This window comes from Schistocerca cancellata, chromosome 1 (genome assembly GCF_023864275.1).
Source record: "Schistocerca cancellata isolate TAMUIC-IGC-003103 chromosome 1, iqSchCanc2.1, whole genome shotgun sequence".
NCBI classification, from domain to species: Eukaryota; Metazoa; Arthropoda; class Insecta; order Orthoptera; family Acrididae; genus Schistocerca; species Schistocerca cancellata.
This window is the reverse complement of record NC_064626.1, coordinates 868,683,413-868,697,626: the sequence shown is the minus strand read 5'-3', so window position 1 is coordinate 868,697,626 and position 14,214 is coordinate 868,683,413. Positions and strand designations below refer to the sequence as shown.

At 36.5% G+C, this 14,214-nt stretch overlaps 1 protein-coding gene across 1 annotated transcript in view; it reads right to left on the bottom strand.

The window, feature by feature from the left end:
• Positions 1–14,214, bottom strand: part of LOC126189843 (cilia- and flagella-associated protein 251-like) — a 794,634-nt gene that overhangs the window by 589,540 nt on the left and 190,880 nt on the right. The window lies entirely within an intron of this gene.

Below are 14,214 nucleotides of genomic sequence, written 5' to 3'. Positions count from 1 at the left end.
TATATGTCAAAAGTTATCATTGTGCAAAAAGTATAGAAACAAAAAAGTTTTGTGTAGAGAAACATATAGAAGCATGTGCCTGTGAGCTTAAATTAAATAAAGGCACATTTATAATTGTAACTGTATATAGGTCCCCATCAGGAAATTTTCATCTATTTCTGAAAAATTTGGACTCCTTGTTGTGCTATCTGTCAGACAGGGCGAAGCAAATTATTATTTGTGGGGACTTCAATGTAGATTCTCTGAAAGAGGGTAATAGGAAAAATGACCTTGAAGTATTACTTGGTTCTTTCAATTTGACACCCGTTATTGATTTTCCTACTCGGGTGGTAAAGGATAGCAGCTCACTGATAGATAACTTCTTTATAGACCAAGATAAGTTTAACCAGATAAATGCTCAGCCTGTTGAGAATGGTCTTTCTGATCATGGTGCACAGCTAGTTACAATATATGACATAGCTCCATTCAGCAATACTAAACAGTCTTCCAAAGTAGTACGTTCAGTCAACGATTTAACAATTGCAAATTTCAGGGAAAGCCTACAGCAGTTAGACTGGGATGAGGTGTACCGTGAACCTGATGCCAATTTAAAATATAATTTATTTCATGACATTTTTGTAAATGCATTTGAAAACTCTTTCCCCAAGAAAATAGTTAAATATACTCGTAAGAAACCTTGTAACAGACCATGGCTTACTAAGGGTATAAAAATATCTTGTAACCGGAAAAGGGAAATGTATCTGACAGCAAGAAAGAGTAGTGACCCAGAAACTATCAAACATTATAAAAACTACTGTGTTATATTAAGAAAAGTTATTAAAAAATCCAGAAGTATGTGTATCATGTCTGAAATCAGCAACTCTGATAATAAAATTAAAACAATTTGGAATATTATTAAAAGAGAAACAGGTCAACCAAGAGCACAGGAAGACAATATTACCATCAAGTTGAATGAAAACTTTACGAACAAAAAGTCAGAAGTTGAAAATATTTTTAATAATCATTTTCTAAATGTTGTAGATGTAGTAGGATCCACGTGTTCATTAGAAGATGCTAGGCTGTTAATGGAAGAGGCCATATCTATGCAATGTGATACAATTGAAATCTCACCCACTTCTCCCTCTGAAATTAGGAAAATAATAAACTTGCTTAAAAGCAAAAACTCACATGGAATTGATGGCATTTCCAGCAAAATACTAAAAGCTTGTTCTCAACAGATAGGTAAGATTCTCAGCCACCTGTGTAATAGCTCCCTGGAACAGGGCAGTTTCCCTGATAGACTGAAATATGCTATTGTTATACCTTTGCATAAAAAGAGGGATAGATCTGATGTCAACAATTACCGTCCAATCTCCCTTCTAACAGCTTTATCCAAAATTTTTGAGAAAGTAATGTATTCAAGAGTAGCTTCACATATCTGTAACAATGAAGTACTAACAAAATGTCAGTTTGGTTTCCAGAAAGGTTTTTCAACAGAAAATGGCATATATGCTTTCACAAATCAAATTTTGAATGATCTGAATAACCGAACACCACCCATTGGGATTTTTTGTGATCTCTCAAAGGCTTTTGATTGTGTAAATCATGAAATTCTGGTAGACAAGCTCAAGTATTGTGGCATGAGTGGGACAGTGCACAAATGGTTTAATTCGTACCTAACTGGAAGAGTGCAGAAAGTTGAAATAAGTAGTTCTCATAATATGCAAAGATCAGCACATTCCTCAAACTGGGGAACTATCAAGAATGGGGTTCCACAAGGGTCAGTCTTGGGTCCTTTGTTGTTCTTAATATATATTAATGACTTGCCATTCTATATTCATGAAGAGGCAAAGTTAGTTCTCTTTGCTGATGATACAAGTATAGTAATCACACCTGACAAACAAGAATTAACTGATGAAATTGTCAATACTGTCTTTCAGAAAATTACTAAGTGGTTCCTTGTAAACGGACTCTCACTGAATTTTGATAAGACACAGTACATACAGTTCCGTACAGTGAATGGTATGACGCCATTAATAAATATAGACCTAAATCAGAAGCCTATAGCTAAGGTAGAATATTCCAAATTTTTAGGTGTGTCCATTGATGAGAGATTAAATTGGAAGAAACACATTGATGATCTGCTGAAACGTTTGAGTTCAGCTACTTATGCAATAAGGGTCATTGCAAATTTTGGTGATAAACATCTTAGTAAATTAGCTTACTACGCCTATTTTCACTCGTTGCTTTCATATGGCATCATATTTTGGGGTAATTCATCACTGAGGAATAAAGTATTTATTGCACAAAAGCGTGTAATCAGAATAATAGCTGGAGTCCACCCAAGATCATCCTGCAGACATTTATTTAAGGATCTAGGGATATTCACAGTAGCTTCTCAGTATATATACTCTCTTATGAAATTTGTTATTAACAACCAAACCCAATTCAAAAGTAATAGCAGTGTGCATAACTACAATACTAGGAGAAAGGATGATCTTCACTATTCAAGATTAAATCTAACTTTGGCACAGAAAGGGGTGAATTATACTGGCACTAAAGTCTTTGGTCACTTACCAAATAGTATCAAAAGTCTGACAGATAACCAACAAGTATTTAAGAAGAAATTAAAAGAATTTCTGAATGACAACTCCTTCTACTCCATAGAGGAATTTTTAGATATAAATTAAAAAAAAAAAAAATTTAAAAAAATAAAAATAAAAAACACAAAAAATTAAAGAGTTGTTATATTAACTTAAGTATGTTGTTAAATTAACTTAATTATGTCATGTATTGGAAAATTTGACTCGTTCCACATCATTACGAAATATCGTATTCATGATCCATGGAACTAGTATTAATCTAATCTAACCTAATCTAATCTAATCTACCTCTGGCAGCTGCCCCACCTGGCAACTTTGTGTCTTCATTCTCCACCATGCAATGCTCACTGGTCACTTGGTTATAAAGTTTGCATGGTCGGAAATTCAAAGTGATAATAGACCATGTCTTTAAAATCATTATTAGGATCCATGAGCATTAAAATTAAGTGAGGTTGACTATGAAGTAATTCTTACGCCAGGAACCGAACATACGAATGGTGATATCCTAAGCATGAAGATAGTAGTTTTAGAAGTAGTAGGAGGAAGCCAGGCAGATTAGATAAAAGCACAATCAGCTGACAGTAAGCATTAATTGTTCCAAACACAACCTCAGTTTGAAACCCAGGAAGGCTTGCTATGCAGATCTACAAAGTGTAGTTTGTGCAGCCCTGAGAATGGAGTATTAAGTCAAGTATGTGACCGCACCTTACCAGGTCATGGAGGGAAAGAAACAACTAAAGAACATGTAGTTGATAGATTTCTGTGGAAAAAATATCTCAATGATGTAGAACAATATGTAAGAAACTGCATACCATCTGCACTAAAAGCAAATTGTAGTTACCAGAAAATTCAGTTATAGTGACTAGCAAAGGTTAAAAACAATGTTATCTGCTATGACTGGATGTTTTAGGTAATATGAAGTTAAATCACTGTTCAAAATATTTAGATGTGGTAACCATCCCAGATTAGAAGGTAAGTGGGATAGCACAGGTCATGGTAAACAATTGGTTAATGAAATCTGGCATGCCAGAAACCATTATTACGGATAAGCAAATGTATTTTGTATCTGAACTACTAAAACAGTTATGTCACTTACTGAAAATTGAGAAGTTACCTACCAGCCCATTAAATTCTCAAATGACTGGATGAACGGAACGAGTTCACTGTACTTTATCCAAAATGTTAAGCCAGTATGCAAATACACAAAGTGCAGATTGGGATGTATATTTAAGCTTTGCCGTCAGTGCAAACAATTCAAAGGTTCATACTGGTACAGATTTATTCATTGTACAAGATAATATACTGGTGAAAAATGCCATCACCTATTCATGTAGTTCAACCTAAACTGCATTCAAGGGTCAACCAGGGAAAAATTTTGTGAAGAAATTGAAAGAAATTTGGCAAAGTGTAAGATGTCCTAATAAAAAACTTTAGAGGAGTGAGAATGTATTGGGCAACAGATAAAAAAACTGCCACAATATAAAATAGGACAGTGGGTATTACTATTTAACCATATGTCCTGAAGGGCAAAACACAAGTCTTTAATGAAATGCCATGAACCTTACCATCTTATCAAAATTATTTTGCCAGTCAATGTAAAATTAGAGTTGCCAACTAGGGTTTCTCAAGTCCACATAAGTAAAGTCAAACTGCTTAGATGTGAGATTGATGGAGTGTTACAGATTCCTTCAACTGCTGCAGAAATAGAGGAGTTAGCAAGGAAAATGAAATGTCAGAGAAATGTACCTTTCGTATGATGTTCTAGGAAATTGCATATATTTCATGTCAAATACAAATATGGTATTTGCTAGTTAGTTAGGTTAGTCTTAATTTTCTTTACTTGTCATGTTTTGCATTTATGTACTTGTATAAAAAGGGAGGGGATTCCTTTTCTCTCAGGAATTAAAACTCTTGTATGAGCAATTGCAGCCTCAGTTCCAAAAATTAACAGAAGTAGTACCACAAACACTAATACATGGAAAGTGAGTTGGTTAGTTGCAGGAGGGAAACTGTTGAAAACTGTTTTTGGAACATCAGGTAATGAGTTACCAAAATTTAAACAGGACAATTGTGAAATGAATAAAAATATAAACTCATGAATGTTATTAGTTTCTAGATGGAGAAATGCTCATGTCATTATGTATGTAGCAGATTAAAATATTGTATTAGAGAAAATGTTATTTGTCCAACAAGGGTGATACAAATGAAGAACCTGTCATGTGAAATGTAGGTATTCTTAGGGAAAATGGAAGCAGGAAAATGCAAGAAAAAGTTTTATCTCCTCACCAATATTCCAGAAAATTGGAGGTCACTGGATTTACTCCATATTTACCCCTGCAACAATAATCATCACTTGTTATAAAAATGGTAAACCAACCAGGATAGTGAAAGAAGACTTACAGGGTAATGAACTGTTAAGCAATGGAACTATATGAGAAATAACAGGAAAATAATTTCACCTTCCAGGTACCATCATGGGCACAACAATGATAAATGTGTCCAACCAATGCTGTATTGGCCAGAGGACCCCTCCATACATACTACCTAAACAGAACCTAACTTTTATTAATGGAACATTAGATTCCACTTTGTTACAATCTGTAGACAGATTAGTCAGAAAAAGGACAAATCTCTGTATCTCAATTAATGCAACATGTGATACAGTATCATGAGAAATGAAGACAAAATATAATCATTTTCAGTGCATTAATGACAAACATAATCTCGTTCCAGTCTTCATTTGCACAACTTACTTGTGAGTAAAGCATAAAATACTTCATTCAAATGAGGCAACTATCTGTCACATACCTGTGGAATGATTATGAACTATTAATAAGCAATGTAAGTGGCAAGGGTAAATAGTGTATGCAACCAGAACAAAAAGATGAAGTATAGACTAATTAGTAATTCACAAAAGAAAGTGAAAATTTGGAATGAGTTTTTTTTTAAGAGAAGGGATATGTTATGACGCAGAATAGTAATGGACAGAAATTAGAAAAAAAATATTAAAACTCATTCACACTGCCGCAGGCAAACCCAAGTCTTGTCAGAGACAGAGACAGAAGCAGGAAGCGAGCTAGTGTGTCGCAAGTGGATCAGGTCATTGATACATTAGAACACTGTCTGCTGAGTGAGTATACCCATTCAGCTGATAGGAGATTGCAACAGAAGCCAGAGGATGCAAAATCAACATATCTACATCTATACTCTGCAAACTGACATAAGGTCATGATGGAGGGTACATCCCATTCTACCAGTCATTAGGATTATACCCCATTCCATCCACATAAGGAGCACTGGAAAAATGATTGTTTCTGTGCCTCTGTACTTGCACTAATTACTCTAATCTTATCCTCGCGATCTCCATGTGAGTGATACGTAGGGGCAGTAGTTTATTCTTCAAATCTTTAGGTAAACAACTAGCTGTCAAATGTGAATTTCTACAACTGTCAGATAGTAAAAAATTTATTATAATACACATGCAACAGCAAATTATTGAACAACTTTAAAACATTGTCAAAAATAATATTACAACAAAGAACTATAGACAACAACAATGGTTTACTCAAAGTTGGCATATGTCCAACTCCTTCAGGATATGTACTGATGAAGGCAATAAAGCTTACACACTAGAATAAAATATCAAGCAGCATACTGTTTTACAGTTCTCTGCATAATGATCTACTATGACATAACATATGCTGCAGGCCCCACTGTAAGGAAACTTCATTAATAGACTTTCTTGGCATAGTTTACATCCATCTTCAGGAGTCTTCCAGTTCAGTTCCTTCAGTATCACTGTGATATTCTCCCATCAGTCAAACAAACCTGCACCCATCCATGCTACCCCTCTCTGTATACATTCAATATCCCTGATAGTCCTATTTCGTATGGGTCCCACACACTTGAGCAATATTCTAGAACCCGTCACATGAATGATTAGTAAACAATCTCCTTTGTAGACTGATTGCATTTCCCACAGTCTACCAATTGCTTTACTCACACCTGAAGTGTTACACCCAAGAATTTGTATGAGTTGGCTGATTACAACAATGACTTACTGATATTATAGTCATAGGATACTATGTTCTTTGTTCTGTGAAGTGCACAATTTTACATTTCTGAAGATTTAAATCAAGCTGCCAATCTTTGCACCAGTTTGAAATCTTATCAGCATCTGACTGAATATTTATGTAGCTCCTTTCAGACAGTACTTCATTATAGACAACTGCATCATCTGCAAAAAATCTGAGGTTACTATTAATTTTGTCTGCAGGGTCATTGATATACAACATGAACAGCAAAGGTCCCAATACACTTCCCTGGGGCACTACTGAAATTACTTCTACATCTGACAATGGTTCTCCATCCTAGATAACATGTTGCATTCTCCCTATCAAAAAGTCATCAATCTAGCTACAAATTTCACTTGATATGCCACATAAGTGTAGGTGTGGTACAGAGTCAATTGTTTCTCGGAAAACAAGGAATACTGCGTCTACCTGACTTCCCTGATCCAAATCTTACAGTATTTCATGTGAGACAAGTGTGAACTGGGTTTCACATGACTGATGTTTTTGGAATCCATGCTTGCTGGTATTCAGGAGGTAATTCTGTTCAAGATACTTCATTATATTCATTAGCTCATAAGACATACTGCAAGAAAATCTCTTTCATAACAGCTCATAGTGAGGAATGTATGCTGCCATTAGCAGCCTGTGAAGGGAATATACCTGAACAAAGAGAACACATGCAGTCATTATTAAAGGATCTTGCATCATAGCCTAATGCTGCCTCTCTTTAAATACCCCAGTTCTCCAGTTCTCATGATGAACCTTTCACTGGGACTGATGGCTTCACAATAATAGCACTCAATTCTGTGTTTATGATACTGTAGTGAATCTATGTCTTAGATGCTCCAGCACACATTACGATCTAGCAAAAGATGCACTCAAGATGAAGGCCTTCACCTGATTAACTTCATACTGCTCAGCAACTACTATTTACTGGTGGAGAAACTGACTGTCTTCCAGCGTCACCAATTCGCAGAGTGCTGCCAGCATGGCCATAAATGTGGAAGACAGCAACAGGACCTCCTCGGACCGGTTAGGGAGGAGATTAGCCAACCACACAACTCCCAACACCAGATACATTGCAGAGGGACCATCAAGGGTAAAATATTGAGTGAGACTGAGAATATTACAGCAGCGAGTGTGCATACTTTGTTTTGGCAATGGCCTTGCCTGCAGACGGTAACCTGCCATGGTGCCAGGGTAGCTGACAACTTTCCCCACCTGTGCATAGACCTGACTCGATGGACAGTAGTAAGAATACAACACAAAATGAGGTGTATGAGAGGTTGTGATGTTCGCCTGCTTTATTTCTTCAGTGATAGTCCTTGGTGTCAATGTTCTGCGTCGTTATATTGGCTGAAAAAGGGGAGTGGAAGTTCAACACTGACTATTGTAAATGATGTAGCCAACAGTTGCACAATTGCATTTCACACTTATTTACTTTCACTGTTCACAACTCCCCAATATTACACAGTTAATATGGCCAGTTCACTATTGGTTAACTTTTGATAAGCCTCATTAATAGATTTCAGGTAAATGTCAGCATATTTCAGCAATAGTTCACCGCTGAATATCTATGAGCAGTAAAAATCTAACCACACAGTTGTCACAGAATAACATGGTATGTGTGGCACTTTTCAACAGACACAGTCATTATATAATACATGGCCTATATGTGTTACACTTATTTCATGGTTAAGTTGATGCATTATTGTTGATCTAACCAATACAGGTTCCTCGTCTGAAAATTGGCTGCGGATTGACTGTCTTGGCCCAAAAGTTGGGCCTTTATATATCCTCACAATAATAGACACTGAAACTACACACTGTTGATGTTTACATTACAGAAATTACAATTAAAACATAGCTCATTCAATTAACTGAATACCTCGAAAACTTCCTTCTTTTTAAGTTTCTTCTATCACAAAGGTTAGGCTGAATTATTTGTTTAAATGATGAAATTAACAGATATAGTTATACAAACAATACTTTTAACAAAACTGGTAATTACTTTGGAGTTAATTAAGGACTTCCTTTGCTAATATATTTTCAAGTAGAGGCAAATAAAAACTTTAATAATCCTATTAGTTCTTCTTCCAAATGTTTATAATTAGTACAGAATTTATGTTTGTTTATAAGTCAACAACAACAGCATTTAAATCATGAATAGTTACTGATTTCACCCTATAACAAAAGACATTAACTATGAATAATCAAAATAAATTAGGAAATTCATTACATACACAAAACTAAGCACAAAATTAGATCTGGTGCCATATTCTTTAAGTCTGGGGGCCAATCTTTCTCTTTTATGAAAATGCAGATTACCGTATATACTCGAATAATGCGCACGTTTTTTCCCGAATTTTAGGATGAAAAACTGGGGTGTGCGGATTATTTGAAACATTGTTGGAAATGCTCCGCCTCCAACAATACAACCCATTATACTATTGCATTGTTGCAGCCTCAGTGTGTGACGCATCAGTAGCACGTTAGGAGTGAAGTATTAACGTCTTCAAACTTGTTAATTATGGTTACAAGTTTTCGTTATCGCTCATACACTGCTAAAGAAAAATAGAAAATTATTGAAGAAGCTGAGAATATTGGAAACCGTGCAGCGGGAAGAAAGTACGACATGAGTGAGACTGGCAAAAAAATAAAACACAGCTTCAAGAAACTAATAGTAATCACCGGGCATTGCGCGGCCAAAAAGCTAAGCATCCGGACCTCGAGAAAAGGCTCTGCGATTATGTAGATGAGAAGTGACAATATGGATGCGCGGTGACAAGTGAAATGTGCCAATTTAAAGCATTGTCTTTAACCAAAGAACTAGGCATTATCAGTTTCAAAGCTAGCCGGGGCCGGCTATCAAGATTTTTCAACCGAAATGGTTTAGGATTCCGGAGGAAAACTACTATCACTCAGTGGCTTCCAGGCGATTATGAGGAAAAAATAGTGAATTTTCATCATTATGTGATAAATCTGTGCCGTAAACAGTCCTATATAGCCTATTATCGCAAATTGGTAATGAGGATCAAACGCCAGTCTATTTTGAGATGCCGCTTGACAACACAGTGAACAGGAAAGGAGAATCCAGCATCATGATACGAACTGGCGGCAGTGAGAAACAAAGATGTACAGTGATGTTGTGTGTAACTGGCGATGGATGAAAGCTACCACCTTACGTGATATTTAAAAGGAAAACTATTCTGAAAATATCAGTAAAAGTCATACCGGTATTAGTGAGAGCGAATCCGAAAGGAAAGATGGACAATGAACTTATAATTGACTGGGTGACACATGTTTGGCAACGTCGTCCTGGTGCGTTACTGAATTTATGCAACATGTTGGTCCTGGACAGCTTCCACGGACATACAACCAACGAAGTGCGAGACAAATTACAAACAGGGAAAACTGACTTGGTCATTATCCCTGGAGGCCTAACATCCATCCTACAACCACTAGATTTTTGTATAAATCAGCCATTCAAAGCTACACTTAAACAGCGATATACGCAATGGATGGCTGATGAAAACCGTAAGTTCACACCTAGCGGAAAAATCAAACAGTCGGATTTGTCACAGATCTGTGAATGGGTGAAAAGTGCATGGGACTCCATTCTGCAACCACTGGTGGAAAAAATCCTTCAAAAAATGTGGAATCACAAATTCACTGGACGGAACAGAGGACGACGCTCTACGGGAAGATGGTGAAGTTGACAATGATTCTCCCACTACTGATGACGATGAAAGTGAAGAATAGAGTGGTGAGAGAGGAAACATACCAGTATTGACTATTGCACATACCTTATTAACAAATTCTTAAAGAAGATACGTAATTCACATTTCTTTTTTTGCTATTGTAGGTATGCGTAGAGTCTGGCTGGTGATGATAATGTTCCCCAGCCGCCCGCCCATCTAATGGGCCAGCTGGCCAGCTGCATGCCGCTGGCCGCCCGCCTGCCAGCTGGCCAGCTGCACACCACTGAATTGGTTGTGTTTTAACGATGTATCAACCTGTACAGCAGCGTTGCTTGAAACCAGTAGTTATTATACATACTTTTGAACACATCATTAACGCTGGAACAATTTTTTTGTTGTAAATGAAACAAATTAAAGCAAAAAATATTTTTTTTTCCTCTTCCTCAAAATTGGGATGCACGGATAATTCGAGGGCACGGATTATTCGAGTATATATGGTATACTCATGTATGTTAATGGTAATTAGTCAAAAATGATAAAATGAATTTAAGGAGGCAGATGGCAAAACAAGAGAGGAAGTAAAAAGATCCCAGCTTGCTTCATCACAAGGTGTATGAGAAATGTAGAATCATATTGATGGGTCAATAGAGAAGGCATCAGCAAAGAGTTGGGAGTGAGAAGAAGCAAATGGAAGTGATTATTTTGCTTCATGTATACTGTTACACATTGTGTTCATGCCAGTGAAAAACAGCATCAGCAAAGAGTCGGGAGCGAGAAGAAGCGAATGGAGGTGATTATCATGCTGTGCATGTACTGTTACAGGTTGTGTTCATGCTGGTGAAGAATATCAATGTTTGAACAGTGCTACATTTACCATTTTGGTATATATCATGATTAAAGAACTAGTGAATATACTTGTCATGTTGCTGTGTTTTGACTCATTAAGCACAAAACTTTGATGTGCCGACCAGTAAGCTATGTGCATACTGTAAAGATACTATTTTTGATTATAGACAGCACAAACTGTTTAGTGCATACCACGAATTGTGGAATGAAACACAAAACATGGTAACACATTTTTGTGTTGTATATTGAATAAAACTGTGAATGTATGGTTTGCTGATCTTGTAGACAATTGCACAGGCACTTATTTGTCTGTTTAAACCACAGATTAATGGTTTACAGTACAACTGACTTCATTTACTTTCTTAGACAGACATGCTGTGGAAAGTGCCATGCAGCAATCGCATACCATAAATTTGAAAATTGCAGCTAAAGTGTGTAACAAACATTATGATGTCAGGATACATCACATGTTAATAAAAGAAGCATGTTTTATTTTTGTTGTTGTATGCATATACATAGATTGGACTTAATTCTGCAAAAACCAACCGTACCTGTTATATTTACAGTTGGCACTCAGTATCAAGGGGATCGTCTAGGTAACACCGATTATGGATTACATGCTCAAGGATCATGGACTAATGATGTGAATGACAGTGACTAGCTGGCAGGATCGGTTAAGTGGAAACTGTTTTGAAGCAATGTTGGCTAAGAGACACCACAAACTACATTGTTTGTTTCATACAGAAACAACAATAACTTCTCTTGGCCATTCATTTTACATTATTGTAAACTGTCATATTGTAATACTATTCAGCTTTACATTCAACAACATTCAGATCAGTGGTTAACACTTGATTTCATTCACTTAATTATTCCTTTCAGTGTCATAATAACTTCACAAATCTATTAATTTCCAACACAGTTATTTTTGCAAACAATAGCAACTAATACCTCATTAAGATTGAAAGTTTCAGTTCCTTTTCATTTGCTATTAATTGCCAATGTTTCATTACTTATGTAATCTGTAAGTGTTTATCTATATTTGCATGTTTTGTTGTTCAGTATTTAACGTCATATGAGTTATTGTGCCTTGCCAATGAATTGTGCACTGAATTTTGCATGCTATGCATTAACTGCCATTGTATTAGTAGGTAGAATCATGTCATGAGTTGTTCAGTTTGTTTAGGAGAATGATTTATCGGCGGTAATCTGTTTGATTTGGGGCTAATGGGTGATCATTCATAATTCATAATGTTATCACTTTTGGGTAATTATTTGCATGTGTGAATGTAATGCTGAGCCATAGAGAAGAAAAGTGGAATATTCCTGGTTCCAATTTTGTAAAATTAACTTTAGGAGAGATGGATGGGAGTATTGTCAGTCCAAGTTGTTGAACACAGATGAGTCAAAAAAGGAGCTAGATCAAAAATACAACCAAAACTTGAAGGATTTTCAATGGGAGTTAGATGATGTTTGAGTTTAAGTTGGAGGTAAGTAAATTCAGATGATACAGTAACATTTTGAGATACCCTCTGATCTGTTATTGCCACATATGGCGATCATGTAGTGACAAGACAGTGTCTTTTTATTACTGTCTTGCCAAATCTATTAATCTTTGGTTTGAAGTGTGAAGTTTGGTGGGACCTCACTTTTTTTTCATTTCACTGAGTCCACAAAATTATGATTAAACAGGATGAAAGGGTAGCTAGTTTCCAGATATGGTGAAGTGAACAAGTGGTAGGTAATGATCCAAAGCCTACTATGGAATATGTAGAAAAAGGATTAGCCATTAAATTGGAACCAAGTGTCAAAAGGAAAGTAGATGAGATAGGAAGAGCAGAAAGTATGTTTGAATTGCATTTAGCAAAAATGGAAGATGAGCACAAAGAACTGATGAGAGAACTGAGTGGGCAAATAGAAACTTTCAGCAAAATGATAGATGAGCCAAAAAAGGAGCTAGATAAAAAATACAAACAAAGCTTGAAGGATCTACAACGGGAGATGGATTATGCCTGAGGTTAAGTGGGAGGTAAGTAAAGATTTTAATAAATTTTACAAAGGAGGATCAGGTAGTGATAGTGGGTAGAACAGGGAATATTCTTGGTAAGGACAGGGAATATGATGTGTGTGGTGACCTGGTAAAGATAGCTACTCAATCTGGTGGCACTAATGTGCATTTCATGCAACTGTTTCAGCATCATGATTGGCCTCATCTTAATGTGGCTGTTTGGCGCGTTAACATGGGGCTGGAGAGGGCCCTGATGGCAGAGGACATGGGTCACGTTTCAGTGGTGCCAGTTGGGTCTATCAGCAGATCAGGTTTCACTAGGCATGGCCTGCACCTCAGTAGGTATGGGAAGGGGAGGCTGGCAAAGCCTATAGGCGACAGTGTAGTGTGTGGTGGTGGGGTCACTCATGGAAAAATTCCTGTAGTAGTTGGTGTTAGAGCTGCACCTTTTTTAGACTGAAGTCAGCTGATAGGAATACCTGCTTAAAAGGAAGTCACCTTCAGATGATGTCATGTTTACAAGTAGAGAAGTAATTATCATATTTCATCAAAATATAAGACGTATTAGAGATAAAGTTAGTGAACTGCTTACAGATGCTGATTCTGAACTTATTGGTATGTCAGAGCATCACTTAAATAATCTGACAATTCAGAGACTTCCTTTACCAGGATACAGATTAGCTGGCTGTTTTTCAAGGAGTTCCTTGCAGGGTGGGGGAGTGGCTATATACATAACAAACTGTATTCCATTTGAGTCCATAGACTATCACAGCACTGCACTGAATAGATATTTGAATGTTGTGCAGGGGCAGTTGAATTTAATGGAACTAAACTTCTACTAGTTGTTAATATAATAGAGGGAAACATTCCATATGGGAAAAATATATCTAAAAACAAAGATTCTGTAACTTACCAAATGAAAGCGTTGGTACGTTGATAGAGACACTAACAAACACACACACAAATTTCAAGCTTTCGCCACCCACGGTTGCTTCATCAGGAAA